The sequence below is a fragment of the Saccopteryx leptura genome, chromosome 2 (genome assembly GCF_036850995.1).
Source record: "Saccopteryx leptura isolate mSacLep1 chromosome 2, mSacLep1_pri_phased_curated, whole genome shotgun sequence".
Lineage (NCBI taxonomy): Eukaryota > Metazoa > Chordata > Mammalia > Chiroptera > Emballonuridae > Saccopteryx > Saccopteryx leptura.
The window spans coordinates 368,153,452-368,173,369 of NC_089504.1; the positions used below are offsets into that span (position 1 = coordinate 368,153,452).

At 42.8% G+C, this 19,918-nt stretch overlaps 1 pseudogene; it reads left to right on the top strand.

Annotated features, from left to right (window-relative positions):
* The first annotated feature begins 12,197 nt into the window (after positions 1 to 12,197).
* Positions 12,198 to 19,220, top strand: LOC136392704 (large ribosomal subunit protein uL30-like; annotated as a pseudogene).
* The last annotated feature ends 698 nt before the right edge of the window (positions 19,221 to 19,918 follow it).

Consider the following 19,918-nt stretch of genomic DNA (forward strand, 5'->3'; position numbering starts at 1 on the left):
GTGGACAAGGTGAGGTGGGCAAGATGAGTGACTACTACCCACAACCCAGTTTGGACCTCAAGCCGAAGGCGGTAAACGCTTTTACCACGCAAAGATGCGGAATGGGAGCTGGATCCACGCTAGTAAAGCTGAGGCCAGGAGGGCTTGTGGTGAGGATAAGTCACCAGGTGATATAAGGAAGGACCCTGAGGCCTTAAGAAAAGTTACTCCTCGTTCATTTATCTTATCCACTACGCCTAAGCCTGTGCTTACAGATGCTTTTATATGAAATCTACTAATTCATGAAAGCAGACAGTGAAAAATGGGAGAACTGCAAGTATCAATTGGAGGCTCCTGAAAGAGCATGTCTGTTTGGGGAACCCACATACTTTGTCAAGTAATATGAAGGTAGGGAAAGTGGTGAGAGTCTGATAGCGAAAAACCTCTGGGCTAAACTGAGAACTTCAGCTCATAGCAGAGGGAGCCTTTCCTTTGCTCATTTTTTCATTCATTACACAAACATTTCTTTTTTTGTTTTATTTATTTATTTATTTATTTATTTATTTATTTTTACAGAGAGAGAGAGAGAGAGAGTCAGAGAGAGGGACAGACAGGGACAGACACACAGGAACGGAGAGACGAGAAGCATCAATCATCAGTTTTTCGTTGCACGTTGCAACACCTTAATTGTTCACTGACCGCCCACTCATATGCGCCCTGACTGCGGGCCCTCAGCAGACCCAGTAAAGCCCCCTCCACCGCTCGAACCAGCGACCCTGGGCCCAAGCTAGTGAGCTTTTGATCAAACCAGATGAGCCCTCGCTCAAGCCGGCGACCTCGGGGTCCCCAACCCGGGCCCTCCGCATCCCAGTCCGAGGCTCCATCCACCGCGCCACCGCCCAGCCAGGCTTGTTTTTAGATTTTATTTATTGGTTTTTAGAGAGAGGATAGAGAAAAAGGCAGGGGGTGGGGGAGGAGCAAGAAGCATTAACTCCTAGTAGTTGCTCTTCCTCTGTGCCTTGACCAAGCAAGCCCAGGTTTGCAACTGGTGACCTCAGAGTTTCAGGTCGACACTTCATCCACTATGCCACCACAAGTCAGGAGCACAAACATTTTAATCATGAGAAAAAGCCAGCGAGTAAGGTCCTGATGCAGTAGGAGGAAGAGCTGGTCACGCTGACCTCCTGGTGGCACTAAGCACAGAGTTTCTTCCTGTTAGAGCAGGGGTCTCAAACTCAACTCAGCATGTGGACCGCAGAGCAAGATCACAGCCGTTTGGCGGGCCGCACTAGGTCTACAAAAGGCAACTGTTACGCAACACTTTTCTCACTGCAGTTGAAAACAAAAAAAAAATCAGTACAAAATTGTTTGGCGAGCCGCATGCGGCCCGCGGGCCTCGAGTTTGAGACCCCTGTGTTAGAGTGTAAGAAAAGTAGGTGGTTAGCAGGTCTTTGAGTCTACTTTCCTGGGCAGATATCCAGCTTTGTGACTTGGGCTAGTTAACCTCCTTGAGCCTCATGTCCTCCTTTATAAAGCAGGGCACTTAATAGCATTCGTTCCTGAGGCCTGCTTTAGGGTTAGAGTAAATGTATGTGAAGTATTCCCAGGCACAATGGAAAGCACTGTTTACGTCTTGGCTATTATCTTCCTTAGGAGAAGCTTGCAGACACTGTACTAGAGACCTGCCTTCTGTCCCTGTCTTTAAAGCATGGGACTCCTGAGTTTGAGAGAGGTTTTCCAGGAAGTACAGCAAAGTGATAAAGAGCTTGGGCTCTGCAGAGAACTCAACTTCAAACCCCCATGTTCCATTTATTAGCTGGTGACCTTATGCAAGTTAATTACCCTCTTTGAGCCCCATGTGTTTCCTTGTCTGTAAAATGGGGATTGCAATAACTACTACAAGGTTGTTGTTGTTTTCAGATTAAACAATATAATACATGCAAAATGCTTAGCATAGTACCTGGCATATAATAAGTATTCAATAAATAAATTCTGTTATTCTTATTTTTGTAAAGATTTGAAGGAACTGGAAACTAAGGACTGATATTCTTAGGTATCTGGGATAAGAATGCCCTGAACATAAGCAGTTATTCTTCCAGCAAACATTTCTTTCATTTCATTGTGGTAAAACATACCTAACAACATTTACCATGTTAACCATCTTTAAGTGTACAATTCAGTGGCATTAAGTACATTCATACTGTTATTGCAAGTGTTATTGCTATCCATCTGCAGAACTTTTTCACCATTACAGACCGAAACTCTGTACCAATTAAAGTTATTACTCCCCATTCCTTCTTCTCTGCAGCCCCTGGTAACCTTTCTGTCTCTATTAATTTGACTACTCTAAGTACCTTACATAAGTGGAGTCACAGTATTTGCCCTTCTGTGTCTGGCTTATTTTATTTATTTAGCAGGGTCCTTTCAAGTTTCATCCATGTGTCAGAATTTTATTCCAATTTTTAAAGCTGAGTGACATTCCATTGTATGGATAACTACTTTCTGTTTATCCATTCATTTGTTTATGGGCATGTGGTTTGTTTCCACCATTTGGCTATTGTAAATAATGTTGCTATGAACATAGGTATAAAAGTTTCGGGCAACATTTTTTTTTATTGCATGTTGTGGCCTGTGCTAGAAGCTGGGAAGGTGGAAAAAGAAGACATGCCTTTAAGAGGTTCCAAGTTTAGTGCATTGATTTCCAAACTCTGCTACTTGAAACCTGTAGTGGGTTGAAAAGTTTTTCTCCCAAAATCTGTATCTACCTGGAAAATCCGAGTGTGATCCTTTTTTGGAAACAAGGTCTTTGCAGATGTAATTAGTTAAGATAAAGTCATACTGCATTAGGGTGTCCCTAAGTCCAATGACTGATGGCATAAGAAGAAGAGAGGACATATAGAGACACAGGAAAGATAGCTATGTGATGATGGAGGCAGAGATTGGAGTAATGCAGCTACTAGCCAAGGGAGACCAAGAAAGGCAGGAACCAACTATAGTTGGAAGAGGCAAGAAAGTATCTTCCCTAGAGCCTTCAGAGGGAGCATGGCCTTGCTGACACCTTGATTTTGGACTCCCACCCTCCAGATCTGTGAGCCTATAAATTTATCTTGTGTTAAGCCATTCAGTATTGATTTGTTCTGGCAGCCCTAGGAAACTAGTACAGAGTTTGGTGTTGGGAAGTGGAGTATGTGGAAGTGAGTAATGGAATTCGGTAATGGACAGAGGGTGGAAGAAATTCAAGACATATGACAGAAAAATCCTAGACTCTCCAGAAGAGATTGTTGGTCTTTTCTGGCTCAGGAAAAATGAGGAGAGTTTTAGAGAAAGCTTCTATCACCATAGAGAATCCATGTGGTATGCATATGTCCATGAACAGAGTATTGCTAGAAATACAAACGTTAAAGGTACTTCTGATAAGGTCTCAGATGGAAGTGAGGAACATGTTATTAGATACTGGATAAAAGGTGATCTGGTTATAAAGTGCCTGAGAACTTGGCAGGACTGTGTTCTGCTGTTGGACAGAAAAGAGAACTTGAAGCAATAAACTTAGATATTTATTTATTTATTTATTTATTTTTGAGAGAGAGAGGAAAGGAGAAAGGTAGTGAGAGAGAGAGAGAAGCATCAACTCGTTCCACTTAGTTATACACCCATTAATAATTTCTCATATGTGCCCTGACCATGGTTTCAGCTAACACCCTCGAGATCTAACTGGCAACCTCAGAATCGAGCCAGCAACCCAGGGATCCACCAGCAACCTGAGTGCTCTGGGATGACACACTCTCCACTGTGCCAGTACTTAACTTAGATATTTAGCTGAAGAGCCTGATCAGGCGGTAGCGCAGTGGATAGAGTATAGGACTGGGATGTGGAGAACCCAGGTTCGATACCCTGAGGTCGCCAGCTTAAGCATGGGCTCATCTGGTTTGAACAAAGCTCACCAGCTTGGACCCAAGGTCGCTGGCTTGAGCAAGGGGTTACTCTGTCTGCTGTAGCCCCACGGTCAAGGCACATATGAGAAAGCAATCAATGAACAACTAAGATGTTGCAATGAAAAACTAATGATTGATGATTCTCATCTCTCTCCGTTTCTGTCTCTGTAAAAAAAAAAAAAAAAAAGGTATTTAGCTGAAGAAATTTTTTTAAGTGTGGAAGATGTGACCTGGTTTTCTCCTGTTGCTTTTGGTAAAATGCAATGAGGAATGATGGCCTGGACACCCCCCCCCAAACACACACACACACACACACGCACACATGTACACACACACACTTCTAAGCAACAAGTTGCACAAAGGTTTTCTGAGAATTTTATACCAACAGAGATACTGCTAGCCTGGATTGAAAGGGACAGAGATGGCATAAAAAAAAAGTGTTAGACTTCAGGAAACAGGCTGACAGAGGTGCACTTTATGCCACTTCACTTTTGCAAAAGACCTACATTAGTGCCTGTTTTCACTAACTGAAATAAATTCAAAAAGGATTTTGGCTCTTATCAAAGAGGGAAGCCTGGCCTGTGGTGGCGCAGTGGATAAAGCATCTACCTAGAATGCTGAGGTCACCGGTTTGAAACGCGGGGCTTGCCTGGTCAAAGCACATATGGGAATTGATGCTTCATGCTCCTCCCCTCCTTCTCTCTCTCTCTCTCTCTCTCTCTCTCTCTCTCTCTCTCCCTCTCTCAAATGAATAAATAAAATCTTTTTTAAAATTTAGAAAAAAATGGTGGGGTGGCGGAAAGATGAAAAGTTAGAATGCACCCTCTAAGAAGGCTCAGCGATCATTGCAGAAGAGGTGAGTGTATGAGATCGTAAGAGCTGCATAAAAGGGGCACAATGGGCAAACAAATCTGACTCCATCCTACAAGCTAATCCTCCCTCCGTATTGACCTGAATCCAATTGCCCTATATCCTTCAAGACTGAGGAATAATCAGAAAAGGGAGAGGAATTGTAACTACACAGAAACTCTATTTCTTTAACCCTTTCTTCTTCTTGTCCCTCAACTTCCTTCCTTAATCATTAAGCCTTTAGTGTAAGGTTTGAGTTCAAGATGCCTTTAAATCCAGAGCCTCTTTAAAACTCAAGTTCTCCTCACCTGACTTCTCCCCCAAGATCAAAACAGAACATTGTCATCCCCAACTATGAGGTTGTAGTTAATTGACTTGCTATTCTCTCACTTAATGGCTTCCTGGCCTTCACTTTGAAATGTAGCAAAAAGTTTATCTTTGTAGAAGTGTCAGGGAAAGCTTACATTGGAAAGGGACCTGACAATTAGGGTAGTTTAAATCACAATAGTTATTTGTAAAAGCCTAGCCACAAGGCCAGAGGCACTGTCTTCTGATAGATCAGCCCACCCCCAATCAGAGGGCAGTGAAAATCCATGGGAGGAGGGGGTACTGGCTTGCTTGAAGCCCTGGCCAGCCCAAGACCTTTTGAACTAACCCAGGACTCTAGACAGTTGAGCTGGAAGATAAACAGTTCAGAGAAACTGTGGCACCTCTCCAATCCACCTACGAAAAATATTACTTTGTACCTATAGAGGCAGTGACATCAGCTGCTTTTCCCAAGACGCCTGACTAACCTATCAAATCCATACTCCAACCCTTCCCAAAGCCAACACGGCTCAGTCCATCTCTGTACACTTGCACTCAGGTGTATTAAACAAATTTTCCTTTTGAAACGTAGCCTTATGTTTTCAGTTTGGCTTTCCTAGTGCCCAGCCATAGACCCGGGAAGGTCGTTAGTCTGTCAGCTATCTCATACAGGATAAGGCAGTCCAGCTGCAGTTCTCTCCAGGTCTGACCTAGTTGAAGATTTATACTGATCCGCCAGTTGCCAAGAGAAGCTGAAAGGAGGATTTCCCCTTCTCCAAAGCCGCCTTTCATTCAGGTACAAGGGGCTTAGCCTGTCTGTTCTCCCATACAGGATAAGGCAGTCCAGCTGGAGTTATCTCCAAGTCTGGCTTAGTTGAGGGTTTATACCAACCTGCCAGTTGCCAATGAAGATTGACAATAGGCTTTAACCCCACCCCACAGTGGACTGGCCACTCCAGTTTTCACTTATGATATCACTCAACCTTTCACTTTCACTTAAGATATCAAATTCTGGTATCAAATTGTCTCAAAAACGAAGTCTCATGCTTGATTGGCCAGCAATGGCATAGTAGACTAGGAATGCTGAGGTCTGCAGTTAGAAACCCCGAAGTCATTGGCTTGAGCATGGGCTTGCCAGCGTGTGAGGTTGCTGGCTTACATGCAGGATCATTGACATGATCTCAAGGTCACTGGCTTGAGCTCAAAGGTTGATGGCTTCAAGCCCAAGGTCACTGGTTTAAGCTTAAGGTCTTTGGCTTAAGCAAGGGGTCACTGGCTCAGGTGGAGCTCCCCTGGTCAAGGCACATATGAGAAACAAACAATGAACAGCTAAAGTGAAGCAACTATGAATTGATGCTTCTCAATCTCTCTCCTCCCTCTCTTTCTTTCCCTCTCTCAAATCAATAAAATTTAAAGAAATTTTTTAAAAAAAGAACAAAGATCAGGTCTGTTGACCACAGAAACAGTTTCAGTCAAACTGATGCTAACATCTTGACTTCAGTTGTATATCAGCCTCATGCCCATGAAACCAGAACAACCCTGTGGACCTCATGAAACCAGACAGAACAATGCTATGGCTGATATCAGACCTGGTACAATGACCAGCTATTCCTTACCCTGGCCCCAACCAATCAGTAAAGTCCCTGACACCTTTAGCCATCATGATTAATGATTTTTTCCCCTATATAACCCATCACCTGGAAGCCATGAGGGAGCCAGGTCTTTGAGCATGAGCTTACCTGTGACTCCAGGCATAGCACTATCTCCTCAATTAATAAACACTCTTTCTTAGCTAAAAAAAAAACCAACAAAACAAACAAAAAACAAACAAAACAGTAAGCAAAAATAGCATTTGGCACAGGGGTGGACATAAATATGAATTTTGGGGCCCAGTGGGTAGACTATAGTGGTTTAGATAGTGTCCTCTCAAAACTCATGTTGCCTGACCAGGCAGTGGCGCAGTGGATAGAGCGTCGAACTGGGATGTGGAGGACCCAGGTTCGAGACCCTGAGGTCACCAGCTTGAGCGCATGCTCATCTGGCTTAAGCAAAAAGCTCACCAGCTTGGACCCAAGGTCGCTGGCTCAAGCAAGGGGTTACTTGGTCTGCTGAAGGCCCACGGTCAAGGCACATATGAGAAAGCAATCAATGAACAACTAAGGTTTTGCCACGAAAAACTGATGATTGATGCTTCTCATCTCTCTCCGTTCCTGTCTGTATGTCCCTAGCTATCCCTCTCTTTGACTCTCTCTCTCTGTCCCTGTAAAAACAAAACAAACAAACAAAAAAAACTCATGTCTATCCATGTCTTAGCTCATTCAGGCTGCTCCCAGGGATCCCCAAACTTTTTACACAGGGGGCCAGTTCACTGTCCCTCAGACCATTGGAAGGCCGCCACATACAGTGCTCCTCTCATTGACCACCAAGGAAAGAGGTGCCCCTTCCAGAAGTGTGGCAGGGGGCAGGATAAATGGCCTCAGGGGGCTGCATGTGGCCCACGGGCCATAGTTTGGGGATGCCTGGCTCTAACAAATACCACAGACTGGGTGGCTTATAAACAACAGAAATGTACTTCTCCTGTTTAGGATAAACTTCAAGTCCAAGATCCTGGTGCCAGCTTGGTAGGGTTCTGATGAAGGCCCTCTGCTGGGTGGCAGACTGCCCTCTTTTTACTGTGTCCTCTCAGGCCACATAAAAAAGGCACTAATCCTACTCATGAGGACTCTACCTCATGCATAAAGCCTCCCAAAGGCCTCATCTCCTAACACCACCATACTGGGAATTAAGGGTTCAATCTGTGAGTTTGGGGAGGATGCAAACATTGAAATTAGAGCAATCTCAAACTTCAGAATGTTACCTTTATTTTAAAATAAAGTCTTTGCATAGTTAATTAGTTAAGATGAGATCATACTGGATTAGAGTGGGCCCCAAATTCAATAAATTGGTTTCTTGTTAAGGCAGTCTTAAGAAACTAATGCAGAACCCGCCTGACCAGGTGGTGGCACGGTGGATAGAGCGTCGGACAGGGACGTGGAGGACCCGGATTTGAGACCCCGAGGTCACCAGCTTGAGTGTGGGCTCATCTGGTTTGAGCAAAGCTTACCAGCTTGGACCCAAGGTCGCTGGCTCAAGCAAAGGGTTACTTGATCTGCTGAAGGCCGTGGTCAAGGCACATATAAGAAATCAATCAATGGACAACTAAGGAACCACAACGAAGAATTAATATTTCTCATCTCCCTTCCTGTCTGTCTGTCCCTCTCTCTGACTCTCTGTCTCTGCCACAAATAAATAAATAAATAAATAAATAAATAAATAAATAAATAAAAAATTTTTAAAAAAAGAAACTAATGCAGAACCCTAGAAGAATTAAATAAGATAATTCAACACATATTAATAACTCCTGTGTGCAATCCATGTAATGCTTTGGCATAGGACCTAGCATATAGTAAGTGCTCAATAAGTGCTGCTTGTGTGTTGCTGTTAGGGGTTTCAAGAATCATCCTTAGGGCTTATAGGTAGAGCTATTCCCACCTTTCCACCTCTCCAATCAGAGAAAGTTTCATTTTATTTTTATTTTTTACTTTTATTTATTTATTTATTTATTTATTTATTTATTTATTTATTTATTTTACAGAGACAGAGAGAAGGATAGATAGGGACAGACAGACAGGAACAGAAAGAGATGAGAAGCATCAATCATTAGTCTTTCGTTGCAACACCTTAGTTGTTCATTGATTGCTTTCTCATATGTGCCTTGACCGTGGGCCTTCAGCAGACCGAGTAACCCCTTGCTCAAGCCTGTGACCTTGGGTCCAAGCTGGTGAACTTTGCTCAAACCTGATGAGCCTGCTCTCAAACTGGCAACCTCGGGGTATCGAACCTGGGTCCCCTGCATCCCAGTCTGACGCTCTATCCGTTGCACCACTGCCTGGTCAGGCTAATTTTATTTTTAAACATACAGAGTTTCCAGAGCTTAGAAATGTTTCCAAACCAATGATACTCCCAGTGGACAAACTGATAGATACTTTAAAGAAGATATAAAGCTCTTTAAACAAATGTCTATGAGTGCTATGTGATAGTGAGGAAGACAGCAGGGGTTTTGCCCAAAAGTTCAGCTAACTTAAAGCAGGGTTTCTCAAGCTCACTATTGATATTTTGAGCTGGATGATTATTGTTGGGGCTGTTCTGTGTGTTGTATGATGTTTAGGAGCATCTTTGTCCACTAGATGCCAGTAGGACTGCCCCCTTCACTGAGTTGTAACAACCAAAAATGTCTCCAGACTTATTCAAGTCTGGAGTGAGGTGAGGGCAATTGCAAAATCACCCCATTTGAGAACCGCTACCTTAGACTTAGGTCTTTAAGGGCTAAGTGAACACTGCTGGGATGGGGCTGCATTTTGTACAGAGGAAACTAAGAGTAAAGTTTGGGTATGTGCAAAGGCACACACATGCCGTTAAGTAAGAAAAAACTAAGACTGGGTCATAGGTACGAACTGCCAGTTGTTGGGAATGCAGGGAAAATAATTGTTCTTTGAATCACACCAATACCATCCTACGGGGTTGAGTTCCTGAACGGAACTTATTTTAGTCCCTAATTTGCTTAACTAGAATCAGAGATTCTTGGAGTATATAAAGCACTTAACAATCATCTAGTCTAACCACCATCTGATTCAGAGACCAATATAACGTTACACATAGTTTCTATTTAGACACCTCTAGTGATAAGAAGCTTGATTTCACAGGGCTGCCTGGTCCTTTTGTTTTGTTTTGTTTTGTTTAATAGTTTTTAAACTGTAAATGACTTACAAAGATTAGAAATTCAGTGAGAGCATGGTATGTATTGTGCCCTTCCTGTTTCATATTCCTTTAAAGGATCCATCTTGCAGAAATCAGTTTCCCATGACATTCTGGAAATGTGCTGCTCAATCTTTATTGAAAACCTATGTCAATCATCACCCAGTAAATAAAGATGAGCTTATACCTGCTAACATTTTAAGACTACTTGATTTTTCCATCACTGGTCGTTGTCAAACACCAACATGCAATTCAAGCCTATATTCATCTCTATCCTCAATCTCCAGGGTTAATTAAACTCCCTGATTTGTTTCCACAGAGAAATGAAATATTCCTCATGATTCAAAATCTATTTATAGCCATCTAATCTGCAGGTAATTATTCCTTATCACAAAGTACATGCATCAAAAACAAGACCATATTGTTTTCAAAAAGAATAAGCAGTATTGTAGAAATTGACAATAAATCAACCCCTGGAATAATTATAAATTCCAGAGTAGTCATTTCTGTTACCTGATGAAAAATGTCAAAAATACTAGTACTAGTTGGCAAATAAAGAATGAGATCCCACAAGATATTAGAAATTTTCATAACAGTAAATGTGATGACAATTTTTTTAATAAAGAAGAGAATGAAATATTTCAAGAAAAAAGAAACACAAATTTTAGTAAAAATATAAACATGAGGTCTCCAGGTGGGGGAATCTTTTAGATCTACAGTGGCAAAAAAAAAATTGTTATTAGTGATTTATCAACACAGACCACCATGTTCTCTGGATGAATGGGGACAGGATAGGTTTATTGTTGCCTCCTACTCTTAATAGGAGATAGACTCAGTCATGAGGAGAGGCTACTCTTGACATGGTTCAGCTCCATGATCTCACTTTTAGGTTAATTTTTGGTTCCTCTTCATCCCCCAGGCCAAGCAGGGACATCCTTTGTAAAAAAACAAAAACAAACCCTGAGGACTGACTCCCACTCTCCTCCATGTCAGGGAATCTTCTCTATTACCCCAGATGCCCTGGTGTTCAGAAGTGTGATAATTTGGAAATAAAGTGGAAGAAATGAAAATGCCAATGAACACTGCCAGTTCACTGTCCCTGCCTAGCCATGTAAAAACCACTTCACCAGCCCTGACCGGTTGGCTCAGCGGTAGAGCGTCGGCCTGGCGTGCGGGGGACTGGGTTCGATTCCCGGCCAGGGCACATAGGAGAAGCGCCCATTTGCTTCTCCACCCCCCCCCACCCCCACTCCCCCCACCCCCGCTCCTTCCTCTCTGTCTCTCTCTTCCCCTCCTGCAGCTGAGGCTCCATTGGAGCAAAGATGGCCCGGGCGCTGGGGATGGCTCCTTGGCCTCTGCCCCAGGCGCTAGAGTGGCTCTGGTCGTGGCAGAGCGACGCCCCGGAGGGGCAGAGCATCGCCCCCTGGTGGGCAGAGCGTCACCCCTGGTGGGCGTGCCGGGTGGATCCCGGTTGGGCGCATGCGGGAGTCTGTCTGACTGTCTCTCCCCGTTTCCAGCTTCAGAAAAATACAAAAACAAACAAAAAAAAAAAAAAAAACACTTCACCAGCAAACTCTTTAAGTCCAGCGTGCTTTGTAAATGCTGCCTGAGGCCATAGCCATCCTCTCCAAGGCCTCAACTCTGAGTCATTGAAGCCTTTTTAATACTGTGAACATGATGAAGGAAGAACCCACATTTCCCCCAGTCTTATTTTCAGCAGTTAGTCTTTTTCACAAAGCTGTTATAGCCAGAATTTAAATAAGCCAGTCTCTTCTCATTGTCACATGCTACATGCTGAAACCTTAACAACACTGAATACCAAGCCCCGAAGAAGAGATATGATGGGTTGGTGATGAGTGAGATTGTTCCCTTTAAATTATAGAAACCAAATGATATTCTGCAAAATTCTTTGCATGACCTGGCATTATGACTGGGTTTTGAGGAGCTATGAAAGGAAAAACTCATTGTTGGGTATTGATCAGATTCCTAGAATGTATGAGAAGTTGATGAGGCAAAGTATTAACTGCTGTCTTAGAAACACACAGAGCAGTTAGATATAGAACGAATGTAAAACCAGAAGCTTTGACAGGCTTAACAATGTATGATCATTCAAAATCTGCTGATTTTGTAGATTTTGCATATTCAAATAAATGCAGATTTTATTCTAGCTTAAGGATTTGTTCATTGGGTATAATGGTTGGACATGAATAAAATGAAAATGTATAAATCAAAGGAAGTTTCTCATTACCTATCAGAAAAGATTACCCTCAAACTTCCTCTTTTCTGGCTGGAACCATGGAGGTTGCAGAAGAGAAGAAGAATGCTAATGTCAGAAAGAAGAAGAATACTAATGCCAGTGAGAAGAAGAATACTAATGCCATTAAGAAGAAGAAGAAGGTTCCTGCTGTGCCAGAAACCCTGAAGAAAAAGCGAAGGAATTTCACAGAGCTGAAAATCAAGCGCCTAAGAAGTTTGCCCAAAAGATGCTCTGAAAGGCCAGGAAGAAGCTCATCTATGAAAAAGCTTAGCACTATCACAAGGAGTACAGACAGATGTACAGAACTGAAATTCGAATGGCTAGGATGGTGAGAAAGGCTGGCAACTTCTATATGCCTGCAGAACCCAAATTGGCATTTGTCATCAGGATCAGAGGTATCAATGGTGTAAGCCCAAAGGTCCACAAGGTGCTGCAGCTTCTGCGCCTGCACCAGATCTTCAACAGCGCCTTTGTGAAGCCCAACAAGGCTTTAATTAACAAACTGAGGATTATGGAACCATATATTGCGTGGGGGTACCCAAACCGGAAGTCAGAAAATGAATTGATCTACAAGTGTGGTTATGGCAAAATCAACAAAAAATGAATTGCTCTGACAGATAACACTGGGGAACAAAATTTTTATTGCATCCACAGAAACACTTGCTCTTACCTAATTTGAGTGTGCTGATCTCAAATCTGACATTAGTTTTTCTCTGTAAGCTACAGTTTTTTTGCAATTCAAGATGTTAGGTTTCCTATGACCTAACCTTGCCCAGAAAGCTGAGGTTTGCCACTGAAGGCTGAAGGTGCCCAGGGCCATTGGCCCCATCTACGACACTGTGGACGAGCCTAGGGTATTTCTTCCAAGAAGCAGGTAAACTGATCTCATTTGCACAAGGGCCACTTAACTATGTTTTGCCTGAATAGTCAGTTTTTTTATTTTTCCCTCAAAGATCTCTGTTGTGGGTGTTGATAGTCCTATTTTCTGCTGCTTTGCTTAATATATAGTGTTTCCTTTATCCCTCCTATCTCAATGCCCCACTCATATTTCAGGCTGGGACCTACTCCTAATTTAGAGCTCTCTTTTCCTCCTTTTGCCAACTTGTATTATGAATTTACCTTTGCCACCCAGCTTAGTGTATCCCAAGGTTCTCTTTACCATGCCACAGTCACAGAGCTCCAGGGAAAAGCAACCTGGTCTCAACTCTCCAGGCAGAGGAAAACAGAAGCTCCATATCCATGCATGCTGCAAATGGCTTTTTCCAGTCTACCTGAATCATTACCAGCTAGAAGCAGCGGTCATTGGGACTTGGACATGAGCTGCAAAGTATAGAATGGTGACAACGATTCCAGTGCCATGTGGACTTTTCCTGTGGGGAACTTTCCTGGACTCCTGCTCCCTGTGACAGCTCCTAACAGACTGAACTGTGGTTGGGTTGCATTTTTCAGGGATTTGGCATGGTGATGGGGCCAACTTGGACTTGGTGAACATGTTAAGGACACTACTCTTTTATGGATTCTTGCTGTATTGGCCAAGAGTTTGCTTAAAGGCTTTTAATCACTGTAAAAAAAAATAGAGGACTGGATGAAGAAGATGGGGCACATATACACCAGGGTATATTATTCAGCTAGGAGAAATGATGACATCGGATCACTTACAGCGGAATGGTGGAGTCTTGGTAGCATTGTGCGGGGTGAAATAAGCGAATCAGAAAAAAACAGGGACTGCAGGATTCCATACATTGGTGGGACATAAAAGCGAGACTAAGAGTCATGGACAGGAGTGTGGTGGTTACGGGGGGTGGGGGGAGGGAAGGAGGGAGAGGGGTACAGAGAGAACTGGATGGAGGGTGGCGGAGGACGATCTCTCTTCGGGTGATGGGTATGCAACAGAACTAAATGACAAGATAACCTGGAAATGTTTTCTTTGAATGTATGTACCCTGATTTATTGATGTCACCCCATTAAAATAAAAATTTATTTATATAAAAAAAAATATTTTAGGTTTCCATCTTATTGTAAAATTTTCAACATTTTAGTTTAACATAATGAAGTAGAATGTCTTCTTGGGCATCACTTTGTGAAAATATAATAATTTATAGAATGCAGTAAATATAGTAATACACTAAAAGATATGATTGTATCAGAATTTGTCTGCAATTTTGAAATAGAACATATTAACACACTTATTTTAATCATAAAATTTGCACAAAACTTATTTAAATTCTATTCAGGCAAAAATTTGCATTTGTAGCTCTTGAGTTTGTGTACTTGTTGAGGACAATCTCGTTTGATGCTCCAGCAGTATCTGCTCATCACTAACAGCTCCAAGATTTTCGGGAAACTTATCAAGGTGACTGTTCAGGAAGTGAATCTTAATGCTCATGTTACATCCAATGTTGCGGAAAGCCAACAGCATCCTTTGAACCAGAAGTTCATAGTTTTCTGCTTTTTTGTTGCCCAGGAAGTTCTTTGTAACTGTCACAAAGACTGCCATGCTGCTTTCTCCTCCTTATTCATCTTCCTGGCTAATTCTTTGTCACGTATGAGGGTTTGAATTTGAGGTCCATCGAATACACCTGCTTTTTTTTTTTTTTATTCATTTTTTAGAGAGGAGAGGGAGAGACAGAAGGGGGGGAGGAGCTGGAAGCATCAACTCTCATATGTGCCTTGACCAGGCAAGCCCAGGGTTTCGAACCGGCGACCTCAGCATTTCAACGCTTTATCCATTGCGCCACCACAGGTCAGGCTCGAATACACCTGCTTTTATCTTCTCGAAAGACAAGGCAGGAAAAGCAGAAATAATATGTTGAAAACATTCATTTTCTCTATTCAAAGCCTGAACAAACTGCTTCATTAAGGCAAGTTTGATATGAAGTGGGGGGAAAATGATCCTGTCTCGATTAACTACAGAAGGGGTCAGGAAACTTTTTGGCTGAGAGAGCCATGAACGCCACATATTTTAAAATGTAATTCCGTAAGAGCCATACAATGACCTGTGTACATTACGCATCATGCAATAAAAATTTGGTGTTGTCCCAGAGGACAGCTGTGATTGGCTCCAGCCACCCGCAACCATGAACATGAGCAGTAGGAAATGAATGGATTGTAATACATGAGAATGTTTTATATTTTTAACGTTATTATTTTTTTTATTAAAGATTTGTCTGCAAGCCAGATGCAGCCACCAAAAGAACCGCATCTGGCTCGCGAGCCATAGGTTCCTGACCCTGAACTACAGGTTCATTCACAATATTTTGCATTCCTACTTCCAGAGCTTCATGTTTCGGCCACTCCTTCTGTGTCCAGTGTTTCTCTCGAGCTTGGCTGTCCCACAAACACAGAAAGCAAGGATACTTTGTGAAACCTCTCTGTTGTCCTAGCAGGAAATTTACCATTTTAAGATCCACACAAATGATTCAGTTATGCTCCTCATACTTCAGAAAGTTGAGGAGCATAACTGAATTTTTATGTCATTCTTACTAAGTCATTCAATTTGGGTTGGCTAAACTGCTGAGGGGTTAATGACTGCTTGGTATCCAAATAAGACCCTTCAGGTTCTACAACCATTTCATCATGCATCTTATCAAAATACACTTGATCAAAAAAATAAAAAGAAAGAAAGAAAAAAATACACTTGATCACCATGTTCACTTTCTTCATCCTTAGAAGAAATAAAACCATTGAAAACTGGAACCGGGAGTGTCTCAGAGTGTGGGGTAGGTCGTATTGCTGAAGGAATATTAGGATATGCGATCATATGCTGTTTTTTCTTGCCGATGCTCTTTTTGGTCCTTAGGTTCACACCAAACCATGGGAATACCAAAAGGGATTCCTTTGCATTTTCCTTTTGTCCAGTCACGAAGCATTTCCTCACAATTATGACACACAATATGAGGAGCCCAATTCTTGTCTTAATCATCAAGGGGAATTTGGAAATAGGCAATATATGCACATATCACAAATGATGAAATATTGCGCCTTTGACGCTGAAGTGTGTAACAGCCACATATATAACAGAAGGTGTCAGGACTATTACATTTACGCCTACTCGAAGAAGCCATGATTCAATCTGAAAACAAAATAAGAGAGTGTTTTTATCAGATAATAATTTTTTACATTTAAAAACAACTGCAGTTAATAACCAAAATTTATAAAGAACTTGTAAAACTCAATACCAGGAAGACAAACAATCCAATCAAAAAATGAGCTAAAGAAATGAATAGACACTTCTCTAAAGAGGACATACAGATGGCCAATAGGCATATGAAAAAATGCTCAACATCACTAGTCATTAGAGAAATGCAAATTAAAACCACAATTAGATATCACCTCACATCGGTCAGAATGGCACTCATCAACAAAACCACACAGAGTAAGTGCTGGCGAGGATGTGGAGAAAAGGGAACCCTCCTGCACTGCTGGTGGGAATGCAGACTGGTGCAGCCACTGTGGAAAACAGTATGGAGATTCCTCAAGAAATTAAAAATCAAACTGCCTTTTGACCCAGCTATACCACTTTTAGGAATATACCCCAAGAACACCATAGCACTGTTTGAAAAGAAGAAATGCACCCCCATGTTTATGGCAGCATTGTTCACAATAACGAAGATCTGGAAACAGCCCAAGTGTCCGTCAGTGGATGAGTGGATTAAAAAGCTTTGGTACATAGGCCTGACCTGTGGTGGCGCAGTGGATAAAGCGTCGACCTGGAAATGCTGGTCAAGGCACATATGGGAGTTGATGCTTCCAGCTCCTCCCCCCTTCTCTCTCTCTGTCTCTCCTTTCTCTCTCTCTCTCTCTGTCTCTCCCTCTCCTCTCTAAAATGAATAAATAAAAAATTTAAAAAAAAATTTGTTCTTTAAAAAAAAAAAAAAGCTTTGGTACATATATACTATGGAATACTACCCAGCCATAAGAAATGATGACATCGGATCATTTACAACAGGGGTCCCCAAACTACAGCCCGCGGGCCACATGCGGCCCCCTGAAGCCATTTATCCGGCCCCCACCGCACTTCTGGAAGGGCACCTCTTTCATTGGTGGTCAGTGAGAGAAGCATAGTTCCCATTGAAATATTGGTCAGTTTATTGATTTAAATTTACTTGTTCTTTATTTTAAATATTGTATTTGTTCCCGTTTTGTTTTTTTTACTTTAAAATAAGATATGTGCAGTGTTCATAGGGATTTGTTCATAGTTTTTTTTATAGTCCGGCCCTCCAATGGTATGAACTGGACCCCTGTGTAAAAAGTTTGGGGACCCCAGATTTACAACAACATGGATGGACTTTGATAACATTACTCTGAGCGAAATAAGTAAATCAGAAAAAACTAAGAACTATATGATTCCATACATAGGTGGGACATAAAAATGAGACTCAGAAACATGGACAAGAGTGTGGGGGTTACAGGGTGGGAGGGAGGAGAGGGGTTTGGGGGAGGGGAGGGGCACAAAGAAAACCAGTTAGAAGATGACACAAGACAATTGGACTTTGGGTGATGGGAATGCAGCATAATCAAATGTCAAAATAACCTAGAGATGTTTTCTCTGAACATATGTACCCTGATTTATCAATGTCACCCCATTAAAATTAAAAATTAAATAAAAAATAAAAACTGCCCTGGCCGGTTTGCTCAGTGGTAGAGCGTCGGCCTGGCGTGCGGAAGTCCCGGGTTCGATTCCCGGCCAGGGCACACAGGAGAAGCGCCCATCTGCTTCTCCACCCCTCCCCTCTCCTTCCTCTCTGTCTCTCTCTTCCCCTCCCGCAGCCAAGGCTCCATTGGAGCAAAGATGGCCCAGGCGCTGGGGATGGCTCCATGGCCTCTGCCTCAGACGCTAGAGTGGCTCTGGTCACAACAGAGCGAGACCCGGATGGGCAGAGAATCGCCCCCTGGTGGGCATGCCGGGTGGATCCCAGTCGGGCGCATGCGGGAGTCTGTCTGACTGCCTCCCCGTTTCCAGTTTCAGAAAAATACAAAAAAAAACAACAACTGCAATTAAGTGAAAGTGGTGTTTGTAAAACATTAATTGCCTTGTGGTTATGTTCAGTCCAAGAGTTGTTGCCCTTTAACTCCAATTTAAAAACTAATGCATGCCATTATCTGTAACAAAAAGAAATTAAAATTGCATAAAAACTATAGCATACACTGTCTGACCAGGCAGTGGTGCAGTGGATAGAGCATCAGACTTGGATGCAGAGTACCCAGGTTCGAGATCCCGAGGTCGCCAGCTTGAGCAAGGGCTCATCTGGTTTGAGCAAAAAGCTCACCATTTTGGACCCAAGGTCGCTGGCTCGAGCAAGGGGTTACTCTGTCTGCTGAAGGCAAGGCACATATGAAAAAGCAATCAATAAACAACTAAGGTGTTGCAACAAAAAAACTGATGATTGATCTGCCCTGGCCGGTTGGCTCAGCGGTAGAGCGTCGGCCTGGCGTGCGGGGGACCCGGGTTCGATTCCCCGCCAGGGCACATAGGAGAAGCGCCCATTTGCTTCTCCACGCCCACCCCCTCCTTCCTCTCTGTCTCTCTCTTCCCCTCCCGCAGCCAAGGCTCCATTGGAGCAAAGATGGCCCGGGCGCTGGGGATGGCTCCTTGGCCTCTGCCCCAGGCGCTAGAGTGACTCTCTGTTCCTGTCTGTCTGTCCCTATATATCCCTCTCTCTGACTCTCTCTCTGTCTCTGAAAAACAAACAAACAAACAAAACAAAACAAAAAAACACCCCAAAAAACAAAACAAGACCAAAATAAAAAAACTAGAGCATACACCAAAAAATGGATTTCAGATTTGGAATCAGTGATGCAGACATATATAGAAACAGTTCTAAAACCTCATGCAACAGAAAATGAAAAAAAAATTGTTCCCCAGTGTAATGCATTGATCGCTCGATCTATTGGTAAATATGGCATCATGTGTATGAAGGATCTAATTCATGAGATCTATACAGTTGGAAAATGCTTCAAAGAAGCAAACAACTCCCTGTGGCCCTTCAAATTATCTTCTCTACATGATGGAATGAAGAAAAAGACCGCCACTTTGTAGAAGGTGTGGGAAAGCTGGTAACAGGGAAGACCAGATCAACAGGCTTATCAGAAGAATGAACTAACTACCATGGTTATTTTTGTAATCTTGTCAGTTAATAAACAATGAAAAAAAAAAAAAAAGAAAAGGTTACATTCAAGTCTGATAGTAGCAACTGTTTACAACTAAAAGAAATGAATAGAAACTATTTTTAAGGTCCTGGCCTGTTGACTCAGGGGTAGAGTATCGATCTGGTGTGTGGAAGTCCGGGGTTCTATTCCCAGTCAGGGCACACAGTAGAAGTGACCGTCTGCTTTTCCACACCTCCCCCATCTCTCTCTCTCTCTTTTCCCCTCCTGCATCCACAGCTCCAATGTTTCCAGCAAAGTTGGCCCCAGGCTGCTGAGAGTGGCTCCATGGCCTGCCTGAAGCACTAAAATAGCTCAGTTGCTGAGCAGTGGAGCAGCAGCCCAGACAGGCAGAGCATCGCGTGATAGGGGGCTTGCCAGCTGGATTCAGGTTGGGGCACATGCAGGTATCTGTCTCTGCCTCCCCTTCTTTCACTAAATTAAAAAAAAAAAAAAGAATCAATCAATGAATGTGTAAGTAAGTGAAACAACAACGTGTCTCTCTCAATTTCTCTCTAAAATCAATAATTTAAACTTGACCAGGTGGTGGCACAGTGGGTAGAGCATCAGACTGGGATGCAGAGGACCCAGGTTCGAGACCCCGAGGTCACCAGCTTGAGCGCAGGCTCATCTGGTTTGAGCAGAGCTCACCAGC